Below are 26,080 nucleotides of genomic sequence, written 5' to 3'. Positions count from 1 at the left end.
CAGGGCCTTCAAAAGTACGATAGGTTGTCAGGAAATTATATGTGAAATTTGTGCTCCTAGAATGCCGGACGGTGCTGGTTGGATGTTAGGCCTCTGTATGTGGCCAGGCTGTGAAAAAGTCTCACACATGTGGTATCGCCATACTCAGAAGGAGTAGTAGAATGTGTTTTGGGGTGTAGTTGCAAGTATACATGTGCTGTGTGAGAGAAATAACCTGTTAATACGGCAATTTGTAAAAAAAAAATAAAATAAAAAAAAAAATCTTCATTTTGCAAAGCATTGTGGGAAAAAATTACAACTTCAAAAAACTCACCATGCCCCTTATTAAATACCTTGGAATGTCTACTTTCCAAAAAGGGGTCATTTGGGGGGTATTTGTACTTTCCTGACTTTTTAGTGTCTCAAGAAATGAGATAGGCCTTCAGTACATCAGGTGTGATCAAGTGTGATCAATTTTCAATGATTCACACCATAGCTTGTGGACTCTATAACTTTCACAAAGACCAAATAATATACACTTACTTGGGTTATTTTTACCAAAGATAAGTAGCAGTATAAATTTTGGCCAAAATTTGTGAAGAAAAATTACTAATTTGCAAAATTTTATGACAGAAACAAAGAAAAATGCGTTTTTTCACAATATTTTCAGTCTTTTTTTATTTATAGCACAAAAAATAAAAAACCCAGTAGTGATTAAATACCATCAAAAGAAAGCTCTATTTGTGTGAAAAAAAGGACACAATTTTTGAATGGGTACAGTGTTGCATGACTGAGTAATTCTCAGTCAAAGTGTGAGAGCGCTGAAAGCTGAAAATCGGTCTGGGCAGGAAGGGGGTGAAAGTGCACTGTAGGTAAGTGGTTAAGCAAAAAAATTACGATTTTTACATGTAAGAGAGAAATGCCAGAATTGGCCCAGATGGGAAGTTGTTAAGTAATTAGCAAGGTGAGGCCTCCATGGAACAGACTTGGTTTTCCAGCACATACCACAAATGCTCGATTGGATTGTGATCTGAAAAATTAGCAGGCCAAGTCAACACATTGAACTTGCGTTCCTAAAACCATTCTTGACCTCTTTTTCCAGTGTGGCAGGGCACACTATCCTGATAAAAGAGGCCACTGCCACCAGCGAATACCATTGACATGAACATGTGTACTTGATCAGCAACAATGTTTAGGTAGGTGGTACATGTCAAATAACATCCACATGAATGGCAAGAACCAAGGCATGAAAAAGAGGTTAAAGGCGCAGAGGCTTGGCCATAATACCTAATATGCAAGAAATGTAGTTATAAGGTATAAGTCCATAGTAAGTCCAAAATGTTCAAGGCACTAGGGCAGGCTTCTTGGTGGAGTTTAGCAGACTCTGGATATATATAGACTAAAACAAAAGCGCCTCTAAGTGCAGTAAGACGGTGTATTTTAACCTCTTGCCGACCACCCACCGTAGTATTACTGCGGCAGGGCGGCTCGGCTTTGCAATATCACGTAGTACTACGTGATTTCGGCGCGTGCCCACCACCCGAGCCGCGCTCCCGCTATGTTTAGACACAGTGGGAGACAGGTCGTGAGAGTAGCGGCGGTGATTGCCGCCGGCCTCTCACAATCGTCAGATAAACTGACAGAAGACCTGCCTGCTTATGTAAACAAAGCAGGCTAGTCTTCTGTCAGACAGGCAGGGAGAGATCAGAGGTTTCAGCTAAGCTGAAACCCCGATCTCTCTGTGCCTGTCACAGAACCATTCCCCTGCACAGTCAGCAAGCCTATTTAGGCATACATTAACCCTTTTGATCACCCCCAGTGTTAACCCTTTCCCTGCCAGTGTCATTTATACAGTAACAGTGCATAATATTTAGCACTGATTACTGTTTTAATGTCACTGGTCCCCAAAAAGTGTCAAAAATGTCAGTTAGGGGTCCGATCTGTCTGCTGCAATGTCGCAGTCCCTCTAAAAAGCGCTGATCGCCCCCATTACTAATAAAAACAAAAAAATAAATAAAAATTCCAAAAATCTATCCCGTAGTTTGTAAACGCTAAAACTTTTGCGCAAACCAATTAAAATAAGCTTTTTGGGATTTTTTTTTACCAAAAATATGTAGCAGAATACAAATTGGCCTAAACTGATAAAAAAAATTAGATTTTTTAAATTTTTTTATTGGGAATGGTTTATAGCAGAAAGTAAAAAATATGGCGTTTTTTTTTTCAAAATTGTCACCCTTTTTTTTTTGCTTATAGCGCTAAATCTAAAAACCGCAGAGGTGATCAAATAACACCAAAAGAAAGCTCTATTTGTGGGGAAAAAAGGGCATCAATTGTATTTGGGTACAGCGTCGCACGACCGCACAATTTTTACGTTAAAGTAACGCAGTGCCAAATCGCAAAAAATGGCCTGGTCATTAAGGGGGTAAAACCTTCCGAAGCTGAAGTGGTTATTAAACCCTACAACAGGGCTACTTACAAAAGATAGTAAAAAACAGGCACATCAATAAGTGTACTGTAGGTCCAGAATGCCAGTTGGAGCGGGCTACAGGAGCTGCTGGTACCGCCAGGTGGAATGTGACAGGATCCCCGTGTGGAGGAGAAAGTCCTCCTGCTTTTTATTATTGTCTAAAGAACCAAAGCATCCCAGCTGAACATTGCCCAAAGCATTACACTGCCTCTGCAGTTTGCATTTATTTGTTCTTGGGGACATCCTGGCTCATTTTAAACAAAGCAGTCTTTCACTACCTGCTACATTATAAAAAAATGTTACAGAACCTTGCAATGAAATTGTGACACTTTCACAATGACTCAGCATTTGGATGTGCCCAATAAGCTCTGTCGTAACTCCTAGGGTGGTCAGATGATTTTTGCCTGACCACCCTGTTAAATGGAACCTGTGCTTAGCTAATGCAGGGCAGCATAAAATATTTAGGTTAATGCCACCCTCTCCAGCAGCATAAACACATATTTTCTTAGCTCTCTATTTGTTCCCTTTACCCACCAGGAGCAAGGAAAGAAGACTTGCAAGCTCTCAACCTATCTGGTTGGAATTTATTCAGGGTTGAGGACATAATGCATATGGCTCTTTGTCCTTTTTTTTTATGTACTGTAGATCCAGAGCTAGCGTGGTTGACAGTGCCCCTTCCCACCACCACCCCCTTACCAAGGTCCGACTACTTTGCTCCAAAGAAGGAAAATGATTGATGTAAACTTTTCCACAGCATTGGTCCTGGCACCAGGCAATTGTTCAAGATAAGCCCTGTCACAACACATGCATAGGGAGATTGCGTGTCACAGCAGAGCGGGGTCAAACTGATGAACTCGGTATGAGCTACTCAGGGGGAGGGACGTGCCAGTGAATGTTTACCATTGCAACAGATACAATAGACTGTTGCCAGCAATAGGAACACCCACAAATTGGGCTTCTGACAGGGGAGGAGTTGCCAGGCTGTAATGGAAGAGATAAACAAGAATTTACTAAGCAATCGCTTAGTGCAAAGTAGGCACCACTACTTCAGTGATCTCTGCTAGCTTCTGGGTCCCATGCCGAGCAGCCAGCGACCTGTGTTCACAATGCAGTAGGTCAGTTTCCATTCAGAGAAAGCTTTGTATTTTTTTCAGTGAATGCAAAGCATTTTCTGATTGGATAAGGTGAGAGTGTGACATCACCGCCCTACAGTGTTTTCCAGTTAATACAGGTTTACCACAAGTATGGTATATGCACGGTCCAACTTGACCAATGTAACTGTGTAAACATGGCAAACCTGGAATTCTTTTACAGAACTTACACTCGCTGGCCACTTTATTAGATACACCTTAATAGTACGGGGTTGAACCCCCTTTTGCCTTTGGAACTGCCTTAATTATTGCTGGCATAGATTCAACAAGGTGTTGGAAACATTCCTTCAGAGATTTTGGTCCATAGTGACATGATAACATTAGTTGCTGCAGATTTGTCGGCTGCACATCCATGATGCAAATTTCTCGTTCCACCACATCCCAAAGGTGTTCTATTGGATAAGATGTGGTGACTGTGGAGGCCATTGGAGTACAGTGACCTCATTGTCATGTTCAAGAAACCAGTTTGGGATGATTTGAGCTTTGTGACATGGTGCATTATCCTGCTGGAAGGAGCCATCAGAAGATGGGGACACTGTAGTCATAAAGGAATGGACATGGTCAGCAACAATACTCAGGTAGACCGTGGTGTTAAAACGATGCTCAATTGGTACGAAGGGCCCCATAGTGTGCCAAGAAAATATCCCCCACACCATTACACCACCAGCTTGAACCGTTGATACAAGTCAGGATGGATCCATGCTTTCATGTTGTTTACGCCAAATTCTGACCTTACCATCCAAATATCAGGACTCATCAGACCAGGCCACATTTTGTCTAATCTTGGTGAGCCTGTGCGAATTGTAGCCTCGGTTTCCTGTTCTTCGCTGACAGGTGTGGCACCCGGTGTGGTCTTCTGCTGCTGTAGCCCATCTACTTCAAGGTTCGATGTGTTGTGCATTCAGAGATGGTATTCTGCAGTCTTTGGTTGTAACGAGTGGTTGTATGAGTTACTGTTGCCTTTCTATCATCTTGAGTCAGTCTACCCATCCCCCTCTAACCTCTGACATCAACAAGGTATTTTCGTCCACACAACTGCCACACACTGGTTATTTTCTCTTTTTTGGACCATTCTCTGCAAACCCTAGAAATGGTTGTGCGTGAAAATCCCAGTAGATCAGCATTTAAAAAAAAAACTCAGACCAGCCCGTCTGGCACCAACAACCATGCCACATTCAAAGTCCGTTAAATCCCCTTTCTTCCCCATTCTGGTGTTCGGTTTGAACTTCAGCAAGTCGTCTTCACCATGTCTAGATACCTAAATGCATTGAGTTGCTGCCATGTGATTGGTTGATTAGCAATTTGTGTTACCAAGCAATTGAACAGGTGTACCAAATAAAGTGGCCGGTAAGTGTACAGTATCTCACAAAAGTGAGTACACCCCTCACATTTTTGTAAATATTTAATTATATATTTTCATGTGACAGCACTGAAGAAATGACACTTTGCTACAATGTAAAGTAGTGAGTGTACAGCTTATATGACAGTGTAAATTTGCTGTCTCCTCAAAATAACTTAACACACAGCCATTAATGTCTAAACTGCTGGCAACAAAAGTGAGTACACCCCTAAGTCAAAATGTCCAAATTGGGCCCAATTAGCCATTTTCCCTCCCCGGTGTCATGTGACTTGTTAGTGTTACAAGGTGTGAATGGGGAGCAGGTGTGTTAAATTTGGTGTTATCGCTCTCACTATCTCATACTGGTCACTGGAAGTTCAACATGGCACCTCATGGCAAAGAACTCTCTGAGGATCTGAAAAAAAATAATTGTTGCTCTACATAAAGACGGCCTAGGCTATAAGAAGATTGCCAAGACCCTTAAACTGAGCTGCAGCACGGTGGCCAAGACCATACAGCGGTTGAACAGGACAGGTTCCACTCAAAACAGGCCTCGCCATGGTTGACCAAAAAAGTTGAGTGCATGTTCTCATTGTCATATCCAGAGGTTGTCTTTGGGAAATTGACATATGAGTGCTGCCAGCATTGCTGCAGAGGTTGAACGGGTAAGGGGTTAGCCTGTCAGTGCTCAGACTATAAGGCCATCAAATTGGTCTGTATGGCTGTAATCTCAGAAGGAAGCCTCTTCTAAAGATGATGCACAAGAAAACCCTCAAACAGTTTGCTGAAGACAAGCAGACTAAGGACATGGATTACTGGAACCATGTCCTGTGGTCTGATGAGACAAAGATAAACGTATTTGGTTCAGATGGTGTCAAGCGTGTGTGGCGGTAACCAGGTGAGGAGTACAAAGACAAGTGTGTCTCGCTTACAGGCAAGCATAATGGTAGGAGTGTCATGGTCTGAGCCTGCATGAGTGCTGCCGGCACTGGGGAGCTACAGTTCATTGAGGGAACCATGAATGCCAACATGTACTGTGACATACTGAAGCAGAGCATGATCCCCTCCCTTCGGAGACTGGTCCGTAGGGCAGTATTCCAATATGATAACGACTCCAAACACACCTCCAAGATGACCACCGCTTTGCTAAAGAAACTGAGGGTAAAGGTGATGGACTGGCCAAGCATGTCTCCAGACCTAAACCCTATTGAGCATCTGTGGGGCATCCTCAAACAGAAGGTGGAGGAGCGCAAGGTCTCTAACATCCACCAGCTCCGTGATGTCATCATGGACGAGTGGAAGAGGACTCCAGCGGCAACCTGTGAAGTTCTGGTGAACTCCATGTCCAAGAGGGTTTAGGCAGTGCTGGAAAATAATGGTGGCCACACAAAATATTGACACTTTGGGCCCAATTTGGACATTTTAACTGTGGGGTGTACTCACTTTTATTGCCAGCAGTTTAGACATTAATGGCTGTGTGTTGAGTTATTTTAAGGAGACAGCAAATTTACACTGTTATACAAGCTGTACACTCACTGCTTTACATTGTAGCAAAGTGTAATTTCTACAGTGTTGTCACATGAAAAGATAGAATAAAATATTTACAAAAATGTGAGAGGTGTACTCACTTTTATGAGATACTGTATATCAGTGCTACCAATCTCCTGCAGCTCCTTTAAGCCACTTGAATGTGCTCCATCATCAGTTGCTAATCATTGCTCAGTAAGGGTTTCCTGATAGCGACAATGGTGGACCATGTGCACATCTACTTTTCACCAAGGAGGCATGTGAAGGTGTAATAAGGAAGGAGTATATCTGGGCGACTATAGGCCACTGTGCTCAAGCTCATTCAGCAGCCATGCTTTGCAATTGTCACCCTCAGGGGCAATGACTAAATGTCATCCAGTAAGGCATTACATCTGTTATAGGCATTAACACATGTACTTCCATGCATTATCAGGTGTTGCGCTTGGTAATGATTGTATGATACTGTAGTTGCTTTCATTCGACCAACAAGCTTACGTTAGATGTAATAGAGAAAATACAGTAAAATAGGATACAAGCAGAATGCGTAATTAAGGTGAACTTGATCTTTCATATTAACGCAACAAGGGAGTTTGGGCACTAGAGCAGATGACGAAAATGTTCTTACACGAAAGCATAACAGCATAACAGAAGCAAAGGGAAACATTAATACATAAAGCTTTACAGCATTTATACTGCTATTATTTCCTACAGGACTAAGTATGGTTTTGCTGACTAAAGATAAAGCTCAGTGATGGAAAGCACATTAGTACAGAAAAACATATTGGTGTGACTCACGCAGCCGAAATGTCTGTAATTTTCATGAGTAAAACCTAAGAAATAATCAAGCTGTCACCCATGGCAACTTTATTCTCATTCTTGCTTGAAAACCTAAAAAATCCCTGACCTGGAGCAGGTATGTAGGCATAGGCATGTGCGGGGACAAGGTCATCTAGAGCCCAGGGCGAGCATGCTAACCCCCCCCCCCCCTCAAAAAAAAATCCAGTACTAATCTGCATGCTTAAGCATTAATTCCCCCCCCTCCCAATAAAAATCCACCTCCTACTGCAATCCCCTTCCAAGCACAAATCTTTGCCAAAACCCCCCCCCCCCCCCCCAGCTCAAATCTTTTCAATCCCAATATGCCCCTAGCATAAATCCACCAGTCCCTGAAAATAATTCTCCCCATTCCTACTACAAATCCTCTACGACTCCAATTTCCCCTCTGAGCACAAATCCTCTCCCCCACTTCCAATCCCACCTCCCAGCACAAATCCCCCACATTTTCCCTCCTAGTACAAATACTCCCAGTCATACCTGCTAGCACAAAAAAAATCCCCTCCCCCCATGGTATTACCTTTTATAGCACAATCCCCCCAAATTCCCCCTCCTAAGACAAATCTTCTTCCCACATCCCCCCTCCCAAAACAAATCCCCTCAAATCATCACTCCTAGCACACCTCCCCAAATTTCCCCTCCTAGAACAATTCATATCTCCTGCTGGCCCCAAAATCCCCCCTCCCAACACAAGTCCCCTCTCTCCAACCCCCTTGCTGTGCCCCCCCACCTCACATGTTACCACAGTGTCCAGGGCAGCTGCCTCTCCTGCCCACACCTTGTGCCAGCCCTGGGCGTGCACACAGGGTGTGCCTGGGCACACCCCAATCATCCTGTGCAGTGCAGATTTCCCCTGCTGCCCGGGCTTCGCTCCCTCCACAGAGCTGCTGGCTTCCCTCCTCTCCTCTCCTCTCCTGCTGACTGCTGCTGCTGCAGGCACAAAGTGGAATGTTTTCAGATGTAGAGCAGGGGAAGGGACCAGTAAATATGTAGTTTACAGGCCCCTTCCTTTTCTGAATGAACACAGTGAGTGATTGGTGCCAATCACTCACTGTGTTCATTCATAACTATGTGCTTCAGTTTGTGAATGAACAGGAAGCTGTTCAGCACAGAGCACTTCCCAGCTGAGGCTACATGTGTGTTTGAGCTTTGGGGTTCAAACCCTAATGCAATAGGCTGTGCACACCTATGTATGCAGGATGGGCATTAGGACAACATAAGCTGCATGTGTGCTCTGAGTCATTGACCTGGCAGGTAGCAGGGCACACAGTCTTGACATTTGCATCTCCAAGTCAGACATTTGAGTAGCAGAATTTCTCTCTTGTAGCGCTACCCATGCATGAGCCGCTGGTAATTTGGGCATATTTCCCCCCACTTACAGCATACACAGTCAGGCTCACAGTATTTTCGCCATTCTTCCTTTTTGGCTCAAAGATCAGCCTGTCTGCAGTCTGAACTGCGCTGTGCACAGAGTGACAGATCTACAGGCCAGAAATGGGAGTAGGTAATGAGGGAGTAACCCCGATTTCCCTAAAGTGGTTCTAAAGCAAAAATGTATTTTTCCCTTAATGCGGAATTTCACTCTCTCAATCAACAATTACTTTTTTCAATGCCTATGCTGCTATCAATATTAAATATATAGGAAAGTATATTGTATTTACTTGTTTTAAACTTTTTTTTTACAATTCTTCATTTACTTCCCGGTTTCTGGGCCTAGGCAAATTATGTCATACATTCCAAGAGTCTTCCGGAGGGGAGCAGGGGTTTTCTCAGTTAAGCATACCCTCTTGCTCGCATGCCTTATCTAAGGGGAGATGGATTCTAGGACTTAAATCCCTCATGAATCCTCTGCCCTTACTCAAGATGGCCACGGCCAGAAATGCTAGGGGGTGTTTTTCATAGTGATTTCTCAGCAAAACAAATGGGAGGTCAGTCTTACCTATTATTGTTAGGCTCACTGGAATCACAGACCCAAGTGCGCAGCCATCAAATCCTCTCACCGGCGGACATGGGAGACACTGAGTTTAAGCCAATTAAAGTTTTATTTTTATTTAATAATATACTAATTGTAAAAAAGATATTGAAAGTCAGAGTGGTGGGTAGCCACTCCCATGGTGGGGCGGCTGGAAATAAAAATGTGATAATCCAAAAATCTAGCAACATGCAATGCCAAAAATGAGCCATACTGTGGTCTGGAGAAAGGCTGAAAACCAAGAATAAGCTGTGATAGTATAGACATGCAATAGTGAAGAAAGGTGTGAGAAGCATGACCCTAATTGGTTTGGTGGGGGCCCAGACCACCCTGTAGATCGACAGCTGGTGGTCTGAAGCTAACCAAATTTCCAAAGAGGGTGATGCCGTACAGAGACTTACCCTTATCCCGCAAAAAAAAGTAAAAAGAATGATGACAATAAAAGATAGCCTACCAGGGATCGGTACAACCAGCCTGCCAGATTTTAGATGTGATTTTTGCTAGCTTTCCCGGCCCCCCACCGGGAGAACACAATGGCTCAATGGGAGGGATTCCCCCATCAACCCTGACTGTGCTAATGGGGGAATGAAATGGTTTTCTTTCCTGAAACCCATGGTTGACAATATGTAGCACCTTCTAGTGTACTACTAGTGTTAGTGTAGGTAAATGTATTTGTTTGACTCATGGCTGTGTGAGTCTGTAATCAGGGCAGGTTACTACAGGTCAGGCTGAATGGCTCTACAGTACAGGTCTCTGGTACCTCCCCCTGGGCCTAAAGGCATGGAGATGCTTCTGGAAGTTAGTGGGCAGAGGCCAGGAGGTCCTGATCTGTGTAGTTGAGGGAATCTGGCCAATCTCCAGGCAGAGGGCCTGGCAGGGTGGCTTGGTCAGCCCTTAACTATGGGAGAGCCATGCTAGCAGGAAAGTCGGGTGGAAGATGGAGTGCTGCCAATGCTGTCGTGGCCTAGGAGGGGACCCCCGGGTCTGGGGAGGGGGTGGGGTAACTCTGCCTCCAGGCTGGAGCTCAGGCTGGCTTGAAGGAATCTATTTAGCATCAGGTTTGAGAAAGAATCTTGCCAAAGAGCAGCAGGGAGCAAGGAGAACAGAATGAGTACATCAGCACACCCTGGGATTGACAAAGGGAGAGACTGCCACATGTAGCAAGCTTTCGAAGGACAGCACTCTGGTGTTCCTTTATCCCTTGTCCTGGGAGATCTTCAGAGCAGCCAGGTGGGCTGGTGGACAAGCAGCCAGGGGAGCTGGTGGTTCCTGCAGGCAGTGGAGCTGGTGCAGTTCTACAACAGGAGAAGAGATACTTCTGCATGCAGTTTTGCTACATTTTTGTGCTATTTTCCAAAGGGGGCTAAGAGCTCCTGATCCGTAAGGGACTTTGCCACTGATCCAAGAGACTGGGTGTTTCCAGCAAGGAGAGCAGTCCAGAATCTTTTCTCTGTACATAGTAAGGAAGTTGTCCTCATCTGTTATTCTTCAAGTCAAATTGGGGATCCCATAATGCCTACACCCTATCCAAGTTGTTTTCCCCAATGAAACAACAAAAACAAGACCATGAACTGATTTCTATGTCTGAATGCAAGTCGGAAATGCTTGTTGCCTGGATGTGCAGGAATAGGGGAGCCAGTTACCAGCAGCCCCTGTGGGGATAGTGCTACATTCGAAGATGAGATTTTTAAAATACTAGCATCATGTCTATGGCTTCAATACATTTGGTGCACTCACATTGGGCATAGTTGAACTGAACTCTGCCTGTGTTTGATTCCCCCCCCCCCCCCCCAATTGTCTGCACTTACACTGGGCTAAAAGCAAACGTTCCCAGGCACACTTACATCATCACCTTTTCGACCAGATCACATTGATCCCTGCTTCAGTGGTCGTGATCTATGGAGAGTTCTGTGCTCAGGCACGATTTATGCTCACACTGAAGTGAACGGCACTGGACCATAGGTAAACCATGACCTGGACCACCTTTCCCAAGTAGTCTTGGGCTCGGTATTCTCAACTGATCCCGGGAATGGTTCAGAGCACTCACTCTACTCAAATGAACCAGTCTAAGGGGTTGAACCATGCCTGGGCATGGTTAAAACTGCCAGTGTGAGTGCACCTTGAGAGATCAGAGGATTTTATGGCCATCCAGGCTAATGATTCAAAGTTTTGAGTCGGCACAACAGCCAGGCAACTAACATGTTCAGTCAGGGAAGCCCCTGCATCTCTTTCTTGACAGGTCTCCTTTAAAGTCTTTTGAGATTGGTGCGTTACGGTTTAATGTGGGCTATGTGGGACTTTAAATGAGGCACCGGCAGGTATGCCCAGCGTCTCCATCCCTATATCGGAAAAAACACATTGCACTGTGCTGCCTTAAAGAGGAAGTAAACCCTCATAAAACAAATGATAAAAAAAAACCTGTAAAGACAAAGGCATAATGAGCTAGTATGCATCGCATACTAGCTCATTATGAAATACTTACCTTAAAACGAAGCCCTCGCAGTGCCGCCCGCTCAGCGACAGGGCGGCTGACATGTCCGGCTGTCCTGCTTCCTTGTTCGCGTCCTCCGGCCATCTGATTGGCCGGAGGTGCGATTACATTACCCCCGCGCATGCGCGGGAGCCGCTGTTCACGGCATAGGGCTCTGAAGGAAAGGCACGGGTGGCCGTTCCTTCAGAGCGCATGCACCGATAACGTCATCGGCTGCATGCACTGTAAATATCTCCTAAACGGTACAAGTTTAGGAGATATTTATAGCACCTATAGGTAAGCCTTAATATAGGCTTACCTATAGGCAAAATACAACCTCTTTATAAAAAAAAAAAAAGTGTTAATGGTATGCAACATTTGACAGAGGCATCAAAGGAAACATTCCCAGAGCAGGACACGGAGACTGGCATTGTTAGTTTCCCATTCTCCAAATGCCATATGCACCTTGCTCCTGGAAGAAGCATAAATTATTGGTAATATACAGGATTTATTTAGTGCCAACTAATTTTGATTTATCTATGGCCAATCCCATTCATGGGAAGTCGATCTAATGAGTGACTTCTCACGAATGGGCTTATTGGAAAATTTTTGTTTGATCAGCACTGCAGTCAATGGGCTGCAGTGCTCATCAGTGTATTCTGACAGAGGAGGAATCCCCACTGTCTTAGCGGGGAAGATTACTCTATCTACCTCAATTGTGTGGATGGGTGAATACATTCAGTTTTGTCAAACAGCCCTGCGGCTGATCAAAAAGAAAAAGATTCATGTATGGCCACCTTTAGGAGAGCCCTGCTCATACAAGCTTACAATCTAAAACTGAGGGGCAAGTGACACAAAAGGTAAGGTCCGGGCCACTTGTGTGTACTCACCTTCTTGCTGATGCAACTGTTGCTGTTAAACTCACAGTAGGTCAGAGGGTGGGAAAAATGGCAGGTCTGCATGGAGGGCGGGAGCAGCCCAACTTTTCAAATAAAAAGAGAGTGTTAACACTCTCAGGGTGGCGCAGTTTGGTGGCATGTTCACCCTGGGCTCTAGATCAGCCTTTTCCAACCAGGGTGCCCAGGCACCCTAGGGTGGCTTGAGGCTTCTTCAGGGGTGCCTTTGCAAAATGCCTAAAAATGTATTAAAAAATTTTCAATAAACCGGCAGGTGGACGAAGCCTGCTTTTAAGTTACAAAAAGCCATTACGACTTTCTAGACCAGCCTTTTTCCACCTTTTCAACGCAGGAGAACCCTTGAAATAAATTTCTGGTCTCGGGGAACCCCTGCTAAAAATGAAAAATCTACAACTCATGACACATTAGTGTGACAGTCAGTGGGAAGAATACAGGCAAAAAGAAACAAAAAGGGCGCACCGACCTAGTGCATTATCCTCAATAATATGGCTTTATTGGTACAACATATAAAATGGCTACTCACAAACAAAGGTAGGAAATAATCATATCAAGCTCAATCGCTCCAGTGTCAGAGCCCTGAGGAAGAGGCTAAGCCTCGAAACGCGTCAGCCGTCATCTTAACAGGACTATGGACTAACACATGGACTATTCCTGACACTGGAGTGATTGAGCTTGATATGATTATTTCCTACCTTTGATTGTGAGTAGCCATTTTATATGTTGTACCAATAAAGCCATATTATTGAGGATAATGCCCTAGGTTGGTGCACCCTTTTTTTGTTTCTTTTTGCCTGTAGTACTGTTGGACTACCCCAGTCCTTTTAGGGCAGCAAGACTCTAGCCATCCGAGACGCCATATGTGAGTCCCGTGGGAAGTGTGGTCGGGGAGCTTGGATTCTAAGCGCAGGGGAAAGGTGGTATCACCATATCGTTTTGGAGCAGTGGGAAGAATGCTCCTTACTCTTCTCATCATTGGGAAGAATGACCCCCTTACAGGCAGCTAAAAGGAACAATGATGTCATTAGAAACTTATCTGAGAGGCAGAAATTTCCCATTTCTCAATAAACTCTTAGCAACATCAGGAGAAACCCTGTTCTAGACACTGGCATCCTAACAACCAATACTGTCATCAGTTGATAAGGAGGATGTCTGATGCCTCTGAGGCATCCTTGTTTGATCCTCCTCTGCCTCTCTCCATCAGCGCTGGGGTCGCATTAGCTGACTGATAGAGAGACATTGAGGGAGAAGAGAAACATTGGAATACTAGTCAGTACCAGTGTACAAAAGTGTATTTGCTTTGGAAGAAAACCTCTAACGTTGGGTGTCCTACATGTGTGGAGGTTGCTTCATTATGTATAACTATTAGAAAAGTTTTTTTGCATTTTAGAATGGGGTGCCTCAAGACTGTCCATAATTTTAAAGGGTGCCCTGAGATTCTCTATAATTTTAAAGGGCGCCTTGAGATTCTCTATAATTTTAAAGGGTGCCTTGAGATTCTCTATAATTTTAAAGGGTGCCTTGAGATTCTCTATAATTTTAAAGGGTGCCTTGAAATTCTCTATAATTTTAAAGGGCGCCTTGAGATTCTCTATAATTTTAACGGGTGCCTTGAGATTCTCTATCATTTTAAAGGGCGCCTTGAGATGCTCTATAATTTTAAAGGGTGCCTTGAGATTCTCTATAATTTTAAAGGGCGCCTTGAGATTCTCTATCATTTTAAAGGGTGCCTTGAGATTCTCTATAATTTTAACGGGTGCTTTGAGATTCTCTATCATTTTAAAGGGCGCCTTGAGATGCTCTATAATTTTAAAGGGTGCCTTGAGATTCTCTATAATTTTAAAGGGCGCCTTGAGATTCTCTATAATTTTAAAGGGTGCCTTGAAATTCTCTATAATTTTAAAGGGCGCCTTGAGATTCTCTATCATTTTAAAGGGTGCCTTGAGATTCTCTATAATTTTAAAGGGCGCCTTGAGATTCTCTATCATTTTAAAGGGTGCCTTGAGATTCTCTATAATTTTAAAGGGCGCCTTGAGATTCTCTATAATTTTAAAGGGTGCCTTGAGATTCTCTATATATGTAAAGGGTGCCTTGAGATTCTCTATAATTTTAAAGGGTGCCTTGACTGAAAAAAGGTTGGGAAACACTGCTCTGGATGACATTGCCCGGGACAAGGGGTGGGTAGGAGGAGGGGGGCGGCTGCCCTGGGTGCAATGGTTTTTTGCAGAGATGTGGGCACACAGACCCCTGCCCTAAGGGAAGGGAGGGGCGCAGTTTGGCATCTGGGCACTAAATGACCTTGTCCCAGCACTGGTTCCGGCACCGCATGGTTGGGTATTCTTTGCAAAGTGAAATTTACTGGTGAAAATTCCTATGCAAAGTGCAACTTCCCCCACAAGGCGCTCAGCCTATTTGCCTTTAGCATAACCCCCCTATATGTGTTCCTATGGAAAGGTATTGTTTAATCTGCATTCAGCAGAAAGGAAATGCAGGGAAAAGAAAGTTGATCCATCTCCAGGCTCCGGGCCGGGATTGATGAATGTCTCCGGCGGACGGTCCCCTGTGTGCGCTGCGATCTGATGGAGGAATGAAGAGTCCTCTCGGGGAGGGGAAGGCCACGCCCTGCTGTCAGTGTGGGGTGTGGCGGGGGGCGTGGCGTCCCGGGAGCTGTCCGCACAGCGTGGTGCTGATCGCAGACGCCGATCCTCCTGACTCCGGCTCGCGGCTCTCCCTGTTTGCTCAGCCCGGCCGTCCCTTTAAGGGAAGCGGATTGGTGTGTGTTCCGGTGATTGGAAGTGATGGCTGAGGGATTTATCTTCCAGCATTAACTTGGAGCGGCACGGAGATTTCACAAAGCCTCTCGCCATCTGCCCCTGGCTGTCACTGGGGAGGGGAGCTCCGCCGTCCTGCTCGGAGTTGGACTTTACACCGGACACCGAGAAAAACAAAAGTTTACTTGTGGCTGCCGGGGACCCGCCGCTCTGTGGATGTGAGCTGAACGAGAGCCCGGCTATGGGACCCCTCCGGACCTGGCATCCTCAGGTGAGCCGGGCATAGGGGGGGTGCTGGGCATGGAGGGGCATGAAGGAGATCAAGGTGGGCATGGGACCTGAAGGTGAGCACAGGACATTAGGGGGGGGCTCAGGGCATGGAAGTGGGCAAAAGAGACATGAATGAGGGTACAGGACATGGTGGGTACAGGACATGAAGAAAGGCATAGGACTTGGTGGGTACAGGACATGAAGAAAGGCATAGGACTTGGTGGGTACAGGACATGAAGAAAGGCATAGGACTTGGTGGGTACAGGACATGAAGAAAGGCATAGGACTTGGTGGGTACAGGACATGACAGAGGGCTTAGGGCATGGTGGGCACAGGACATGAAGGAGGGTGCAGGAGATCAAGGTGGGCAGGGGACTTGAAGATAAGCATAGGGCATAAAGGTGGGCAAAAGAGGAATGAAGGTGGACATAGGACATGGTGAGCACAGGACATCAAGGAGGGTACAGGACATGGTGGGCGCAGGACATGTCAGAGGGTTTAGGACACGGTGGGCACAGGACAGACATGGTGGGCACAGGACTTAAGCCATGGTGGACAGAGAACATGGAAGGTGCAGGAGATAAAGGAGGGCATGGGACTTGAAGATGAGCACAAGACATAAGAGGACTCAGGGCATAAAGGTGAGCACAGGGTATGGAAGTGGGTAAAAGAGACATGAAGGTGGACACAGGACATGAAGGTGGACATAGGACAAGGTGGGCACAGAGCATTAGGAAGGATACAGGACATGGTGGGCACAGGACATGAATGAGGGTACAGGACATGCTGGGCACAGGACATGAAGGAGGGTGCAGGAGATAAAGATAAGCACAAGACATTAAAGAGGACTCAGGGCATACAGGTGAGCACAGTGCATGGAAGTGGGCAAAAGAGACATGAAGGTAGACACAGGACATGAAGGTGGACATGGGACATTGTGGGCATGGAACATGAAGAATGGTACAGGATATGGTGGGCACAGGACATAAATGAGGGTACAGGACATGGTGGGCACAAGACATGAAGGAAGTCTTAGGGCATGGTGGGCACAGGACATGAATTAGGGTGCAGGGGATAAAGGTGGGCATAGGAATTGAAGATGAGCACAGGACATAAAGAAGGACTCAGGGCATAAAGATGGGCACACTACATGGATGTGGGCAAAAGAGGTATGAAGGTGGACACAGGAAATGAAGATGAGCATAGTACATGGAGGGCACAGGGCATGCATGATGGCATAGGACATGGCGGGCACAGGTCATGAGAGAGGGCACAGGACTTGAAGATTGGAGCATGACATGAAGATGGACATTTGATGTGGAGGACACAGGTCAATCCACTCTCTGGCACTGAAGATCCCACATTCATACACCCTTCCATAGTTCACCTGGTACCTTCTGGAGTGTCCATGGCCCCCATCACCCATCCTCTTCTCATAGCAGAAAACTACATTTACATGTACTTGGATTACTGTATTTATAGTAATCTGAGATTACTCTGCTCTCTGTTGGTTTCACTGATCCTGGACTAGAGTCTCTTTTTTGCCAACTTTTTGGGCTTCCAGCACATAATGAGAGTTTGGAGCACATGCTGCAGTGCCAACTGTATCAATGGAATATTCAAAGTCCTAGATAGACATTTATCTCATACTTGTCTACCTGACAAGTATCCTTTTCATTATCTATCTATCTATCTATCTATCTATCTATCTATCTATCTATCTATCTATCTATCTATCTATCTATCTATCTATCTATCTATCTATCTATCTATCTATCTATGCACCCTGGCTGTATACATAATATACAGGTAGCACAAAAACTGATTAAATATCTGTATTATCTGCATGTAATAGATTTGGGTTACATCCCTTTAGATCTTGCACTAATGGGCATCTATCTCATATTTGTCCATCTGTCAGTTATTTCCAGTTGCACATTGCTATCTATCTATCTATCTATCTATCTATCTATCTATCTATCTATCTATCTATCTATCTATCTATCTATCTATCTATCTATCTATCTATCTATCTATCTATCATTGGCTGTATACATAGTCTATGGGCAGCACAAAATAGATAAAATATCTAAAATATCTTTGTAATATAAACGTGCCCTAAACGGAAGACATGCATTTTTCATTAGTATGAAGTTTTAAAAGTTATATCCAAAGCATTACATTTTTCCACAATAGAGCTACTGGTGATGTTTTTGGAGCATTGTGTATTAAAACTCATATACATTCACCTGTTTATTAAATGCATTAGCAGGTAGGTGTATTAGGTAAAGGAGTAAAAAAGCAATAAAATAAAGCAGCCTTTATTTCGTAACTGCTATCCAAACTTCATTTTAATTTATTAGGCACTGTTGTAAAGTAAAGGTCCAGTAAGTTATTGGAGTTTGTTTTCAATGGGTCCTGTGTGCAGAGTGCAAGCTGCGAAAACCAAATACAAATACAATGGAAAGGCAGACACATATATATGTATATATATATATATATATATATATATATATATTATAAGATAGATAGATTGATAGTGTCATTAATGATTTACACATCTATGCACTATCCACCAGTCATTAAAAAACTGGCAAGTCCAGGGCCCTTTAAATTTGTATTTAACTCTTTAGCCGCCAAGAGGTGTACACAAACCCAGAACAGCAAGCCAGCCCTTCCCTGGCAGGCATAAGTTACCTGCACCTGATTTAGAGGAATGTGATGTGAATGGGGCTCAGGATATAAACAGCGGACTTTGTAATGAGGGGATTGTAGTCTCCACATTACACACATGCAGCCAGGCTATAGCTGTAATATCAGATTAGTTTGTATGGGAGCTTTCCTACTGCTAGTGGATCAGTTCATAGAAACATTTGCAGTGCAAGCAGATTCTCTCCAGATTGACAAATAAACAGCGGCTCTGCTACTTGATCTGCATATTAAGCTATTTTATTACATATTCTGATTTGCATTCCTCCTTTCAGTACAGTCATTTCTGCTGCTCTCTGAGTTTTCTAAACTATTAGCAGCACCCTCTGTGTACCACACACCCCCACCACAGCTTCTCACTATTACTATGTGGGGGGATAGATAGATAGATAGATAGATAGATAGATAGATAGATAGATAGATAGATAGATAGATAGATAGATAGATAGATAGATAGATAGATAGATAGATAGATAGATAGATAGATAGATTATAAATAGTAGATAGCTAGATAGAATGCATGCAAGATAGCTAGATAGTTAGGTAGATAGATAGATAGATAGATAGATAGATAGATAGATAGATAGATAGATAGATAGATAGATAGATAGATAGATAGATAGATATTGGTTGGATATCTATTTAGATAGATAGTTAGATAATATAATAGATAGATAGACAATGGGGTAATAGATATTGGCTGGATATGGATGTAGATAGATAGATAGATAGATAGATAGATAGATAGATAGATAGATAGATAGATAGATAGATAGATAGATAGATAGATAGATAGATAGATAGATAGATAGATATTGGTTGGATATCTATATAGGTAGGTGATAGATAGATAGATAGATAAATATTGGTTGGATATCTATATAAGTAGATAGTTAGATAATTGAATAGATAGATGGATAGACAATGGGGTAGATAGATATTGGTTGGATATCAATGCAGATAGATAGATAGATAGATAGATAGATAGATAGATAGATAGATAGATAGATAGATAGATAGATAGATAGATAGATAGATATTGGTTGGATATCTATATAGGTAGGTAATTGAATAGATATATAGTTAGATAGATAGATAGATAGATAGATAGATAGATAGATAGATAGATAGATAGATAGATATTGGTTGAATATCTATACAGGTAGATAGGTGGTAGATAATTGAATAGATAGATAAACATATGGATAGATGGAAACATACTTTATGTGTTGTAGATAGATAGATAGATAGATAGATAGATAGATAGATAGATAGATAGATAGATAGATAGATAGATAGATAGATAGATAGATAGATAGATAGATAGATGCAGAGATAATAATGCAAATATGTAATCTTCTAGGTTCCATAAATCTGTCCAATTCCTAAAATACTACCTAATTCTTCTGCATAATAATAAATCACTCCTCCAGGAATGTGTGTCACATTTAAAATATTTATATGATTTAACTCTGTAATCAGGCTCCCGGCTGAGGGGAATGAATCTCTCAGCTCAGAAGAACAGAGTCTGGAAGGCACGGAACTTTTCAGGAAGCCGTACTTCCAGCATCATCTTCCCTATAAAAGTCAAGCTAGTTCCCTGCATACAAACCATAAATATAAGACAATAAAAAATGTCAAAATCAATTCATCATAGTAAACCTAAAAGAACAGCTTATACCCAGAGAACATTCTATACTGTGCAATCAGTTAATTCCATCCCTGGATATGTCTCTTTAGAGGCCTAAAGGGCAGCTTTGTAAAATATAAAGGTTGGTTTCCATGAAGGAGATTTATTCGATGGGAATCTTAGTAACCTGTGCAGTAAATTCCTAGAGAGATTCTGTCATCTGACAGATTTAAGTGTTAGCTTATGGCACACATGACACATTTACACGACACATTGATATCTTTCTTATTCTCTTTCTTCATCATCATCATGAAGACGTCAAAACTGTTTTCCACTGTTTATCACTCAGCCCCAGCACTGTGCATATAAAGAAAGAAAACACAAAGTTTACATTGTTTCCGATATTTTACATTAGTGCAGTCTTGCGCTGCATATAAAAGATTCTTTTTAGGTGACTCTAACTGGTGTTTGATGGCAGGAAAAGGTTAATGGAAGAAAAGATGTCTACAAAAAATATTCAGTCAATACAAGAAAAAGAAAAAAAAAAAACATAGAAGGAGACTCGGGTTACAATCTAATTTTGTGTTCACAATACTTTGCTTATCAGTCCCCAGTGGTGAGTAAGTTCTCCTAAAAGGAGGGAACAGGGATCGATCCTCTGCTTCCAGTGTATGCCTGGCTGGCATCTAATAATGCCTGCTGAAAATTTATATGTCACCGGCAAAATTCAGCCTGATGAATGGAGCTTGGAGGGAGAGAGGGCAGCAGAAGCTAAACTTTCTCAGCTGTCACGATGACTCCATACGCTACTGACCAGCGGCGTCATTTGTGCGCTATTATTTACAAAACGCTAACAGCTTGAATCAGGCTCAGTAATGCTATGTGCCAGAGAGACGGAGGGGGTGATTACACCGCATGTGGTATTACAATAAAACGGTGGCATCCTTACAGAATACAAAAAAGAATTGGGCCTTCAAAAATATACTGCAATGACTGATAATGTATAGGAAGGAAATGCATGGATAGTGACATATATAGAGAGAGATACTCAGAAGACAGAAGAAAGAGACCAATCAAGGTGGATAGATAGATAGATAGATAGATAGATAGATAGATAGATAGATAGATAGATAGATAGATAGATAGATAGATAGATAGATAGATAGATAGATACTCATAGTCATGAAAGTACCTAAGAATGCTATAAGGCCAAAGTAAATAATTGGAAAGTTATTACTACAGTAGATAGATAGATGATGGGTGGATGGATACTCATTCATAAAAGTTCTCATAAATGCTATAAGACTCATGTAACTAATTAGTTATTACTACGATAGATAGATAGATAGATAGATAGATAGATAGATAGATAGATAGATAGATAGATAGATAGATAGATAGATAGATAGATAGATAGATAGATAATGAATGAATGGATAGATAGATAGATAGATAGATAGATAGATAGATAGATAGATAGATAGATAGATAGATAGATAGATAGATAGATACAGATACACATGTGTTTATTTATTTTATGCATACATATTATTTTTTACACTAGCTTGTACATTTTTTTACACTACATCTTGTTCCAGGTCCGGCAGTTAAGGGGTTAACATTGAGCAGTAATGTGTTTGCCATTCCCTCGGCTCTCCTGAGAGATGTATAGATATTATATTATATTATATTATATTATTAGATATTATCTACTGGAGCCAACAACAATGAAAGAAATGTATTTACTGATCACCATAAAGTAGAATCTTCTATACACGCCAAGCATGAGCTGGCGGAGCATGCTGAAACTTCTAGTTCTTTCATTGCTGGTTGCTCTTCCTTCCCTTAAAGGGATATTTGTACACCTTGTTTTACAATAAATAATGCATTGAACACTCTCTTACATTTTCACTTACTACCTCCACTCCCCTATATACAATCATTATTTTATGAGCTATAACCCACTCTGCGCTCTCACTGGGTCATAACCGGGGTCTGCACTTTCACAGCAATAGGAAAGGATAGAAAGAGGAAATCCATTGCTGGTGGTAACAGAACACAGAGACTTTATTTGGGAAAACTTACTTAGTGCCATCTGTCTGGGGCCAAATAACAGTTATGTGGATAAAAATATATTTGTTCCAAAGAATAAAGTGACTCTATCAGAAGCAAATGACATATAGGATTGCAGATGACTCTTTTTGGATATATATATATACTGTTACAGTGTATTTAAAAATAGATGAAGAAATGGCTTCTGTTAGTTGTAATTATATGTGTGCAGTCATATTTTATAGGTACAAACCAGTGTGTAGCGTACATACATACCTGCTTTGTTTTATAGAACACAGACTTTATTTGCCCTTAAAGTTTATGTAAACGCAGAAAAAATAAAAATGTAATAAATTGCAGCTTATCAGTCCTTAGATGTGGCGGCTGCATTCGTTTTTCTTTTCTTCATTTTGCTGCCTTTATTTTCATCTGGTGATCCTGCCAGTAACACACTTCCCGTCCTAGGGTGACAATGCTTACTCTCTGTACTGTACCAATAGATGAGCAGCGTTGTCACCTAGGATGGGACTGAAGAACATGGAGAACCTTTTCTTCCCTATAAGGGTGGGGGGGGGGGGGTGTTCTGTAGTGAACAGAGAAAGCTGGAAACAATAACTGCTAACAGCATAGGCAGACAGTAGAGGAAGTTATCTCACTAGATTTTTGGCAGGATCAATAGATATTTTTTGCACCTGTCAAACAGACATAACATAACACTATTATTGGTATATTTAACAGGCTGAAAAGAAACAAATAAGAGAAGCTCATCGTCTGGATTTACAAACACTTTAACTGTTAGAAAAACATTATGTTTTGCTTTTTAATTAGCATTCTAGTAATAGATTTTTTTTCATAGTAGGTATTCAGTAAGAAAGCTGGTTGCACTGTCTGACATATAACTAGCCGCTCGAGGGGCACCTAAAATTTTTTTATGTGAAATGCGATCATTAAAATATGGCATGCCAAGCAAATTAAATTGTCAGCATTCCTCTGTTGTTTCATTCAGGAGAAGAATTAACTTGAAATGGGTAACAGGCAGGAAAAAAAAAACATATATATATATATTTTTTTTTTCCTTACTTATGCAGATTTGTGTTTGCATTCACAGAAAAAAATTAGCTTTTTTAACCTTTTCAGAAAACAGATTATATAAACAGATTTCAGAGAACAATAATAATAACAATAATAATTTAAAAAAAAGGTTTTATTATTAGTATTATATGTATATATATATATAATACTAATAATAAAACCTTTTTTTTAATTATTTTTGGTATTAATATTGTTACTATCTATTTTCTGAAAAGGTTAAAAAAAACAAATTTACACACACACATATATATATATATATATATATATATATATATATATATATATATATATATATATATTTTCTAAATGGGCATTTCCTTTTCAAATGCTCATGAGCTGTCACAGGGCAACTAACAATGTACAACGTGCAGTAATTAAAGGCCACCAATCATAAATGATCTTATATATATATATATATATATATATATATATTTATATATATTATACATGTATCACATATATATATTTTATGCATAGTTGACTTACTGTCTAGGAGTTCAGTTGAAAACATGACATCAACCTCTCCCCAGCCTGAGATAGCAGGCGCCATGATCCAGTTGGATGCACTCACCTCCTTAGCATTTATTAATATAATGTGAAACCCAGGGATAGGATATATAAAAATAGATAAACTCAATTGTTATATTTATTTAGGATAAATCATCTTTCAAAGGACAACCTGTGAGGATAGAAACATGAAAGTTGTCATAAATTTGGTCATTAAAGGTTCAGTCTCTGGGGCTGTCATGCTGATCCTCTGGAACAAGCATGCAGGCAGTGAAGTCTGATAAGTTATAACTGAGTAATGAAATCAGAGCATGTACTTTAAAAAAAATCAAATTAACAGTGGCAGCTTCCATATGCTTATTTTAACATGTTCTCCTAAAATTTAGTGGCCCCATATCCTGTCATTTCCAGGGATTAAGGCATATTTTATAATGCAGTGCAGAGAACCCTAGTGATGTTTAACGATCAGTAACAACTATTAACCAATCAACCCTCACCTTTCAAAACAGGACAGTGAAAGATCATTTATGATTGGTAGCCTTTAATTACTGCACGTTGTACATTGTTAGTTGCCCTGTGACAGCTCATGAACATTTGAATAGGAAATGCCCGTTTAGAAAATAAATAAATAAATAAATATATATATATATATATATATATATATATATATATATATATATATATATTTATATTTATATATTTTAGCATTAATGGCTAATTCACATCTATGCACGCACAGTGATGTATTTAGTATGAGGTTTTGCATTTTAAAATCATGTTAATGTACAATATTTGCAGCATTTTTTTAAATAATTGCAATATAATTTTTAAAACTCACCTTTTTCCATTCACCATATAGTAAAGGCTTCTAACATGTGTTAACAGACGTTATCATGCTACCATCTATTCCTACGGGTCCTGGAAATGTGCATTAAGCAGCAGAAAAATGATGTTTCATTTCAGTGTAAAGCAGAACATGATCTGAACTGGCTACATAGACTTTTAATATTTGGCAGCCCCTGCTTTTAATTGCAGTAAAAAAGAATATTCATTACATCTCAGAAAAATATTCATATATGAAGTGGCCCTTGGTTTCCGGTGCTGCTTATATGAAACCTAGCCAATCCCTTAAATTGGATTTTAATATAATCTGTTGTCTGTCCCTGCCTTGTAAGATCATTTCAGTGGGCGCCATGCTGTTTCTGTGCCAGCTCCTTTTGTTGATAAGTATGGGACATGCTCTTAATTTTTTTTAATTTTTTTTACAAATACCTGTAATTAATAAAGGCACATGTACCTGTATGGGTTGAAAAGTGAGTAATCTCTGTACCTGTAAAGGCAGACATCTGAATGCAGTTCCATCTTTCTTCTAAAGTGCCCAGGGAGTCCTAAAGCACCCTAGAATGCATTGGCAGTGATATGCAAATATTGACTTCATCTAAAAAGTCAGTGACTGCCAACAACTCGTCATTAATCTCCTTACTTACCTGTATGGGTTGAAAAGTGAGTAATCTCAGACATCTGGATGCAGTTCCATCTTTCTTCTAAAGTGCCCAGGGAGTCCTAAAGTACCCTAGAATGCATTGGCAGTCATATGCAAATATTGACTTCATCTAAAAAGTCAGTGACTGCCAACAACTCATCATTAATCTCCTTACTGGTCGGTGAGGCCACCCAGTAACTAATTAGGAGGGGATGGGTCAGATACACCTATAGGTTCCTATTGATAGTAAAAGTTTACTCTTTGTCCTTGAAAATGTCCTTGATTTTACTCTGAGCTGTGCTACAGTACATCTTCTCTAGTCCTATATTATGCCTTTTATTCTTAGTACCTCATCAAAGTCTTGGGTTGAATAAACGCCTATCTAAACCCAAAAACAAATTTGAAATATATTCCAGTTTACGAGGTCTTAAGCCCCGTACACACGCGTCGAAAATTGGCAGGGAATTTTCGGCTAACGTCCGATCTGCCGATTTTCGGCTTGTTAGTATGATGCTTCCGACAACCAACTCCGACTTTTCGGCCGAAAAAAATCTGGTGTGCAGACTATAAAATTTTTGTTGGCCGTCAACACAACGGCCGATTTTCCTGCAGTCAGTACAGATTTCGACAGGGAAAAATCTGATGAGCAAGTCTGGGCATGCTCAGTGAAGAAAAAACACAAAGAAAACTAACCAACACATGACATCACTTCTGAAGTAGATTTTTGTTGGCCGAGAAAATTTGTGTGCAGTCTAGGCACATTCCAACCAACAAAACACAACTTGGACAAAAGTCGGCCGATCGGTCGGCCGATAATCGTTGCGTGTGTGCGGGGCTTTAGATGTGGTTAGTTTTCATTTTTTTTTCCCCCTTTATTTTTACCTGGTGATCCAACCAGTAATTCCAGCAAAAG

The 26,080-nt window shown here is 41.6% G+C and overlaps 1 protein-coding gene across 1 annotated transcript in view; it reads left to right on the top strand.

Annotated features, from left to right (window-relative positions):
• The first annotated feature begins 15,438 nt into the window (after positions 1-15,438).
• The window catches only part of NTNG2 (netrin G2), a 216,132-nt gene continuing 205,490 nt past the window's right edge, over positions 15,439-26,080 (top strand). The window contains exon 1 of the mRNA XM_082263920.1: positions 15,439-15,695. The gene's annotated coding sequence lies outside the window, so the exon portion shown is untranslated. The remainder of the gene's footprint in view (positions 15,696-26,080) is intronic.

This window comes from Pelophylax lessonae (genome assembly GCF_965119305.1).
Source record: "Pelophylax lessonae genome assembly, chromosome: 7".
In the NCBI taxonomy this organism is placed as follows: domain Eukaryota; kingdom Metazoa; phylum Chordata; class Amphibia; order Anura; family Ranidae; genus Pelophylax; species Pelophylax lessonae.
Note: the sequence above shows the minus strand (reverse complement) of the source record. Positions and strands in the feature narration are given on the sequence as shown.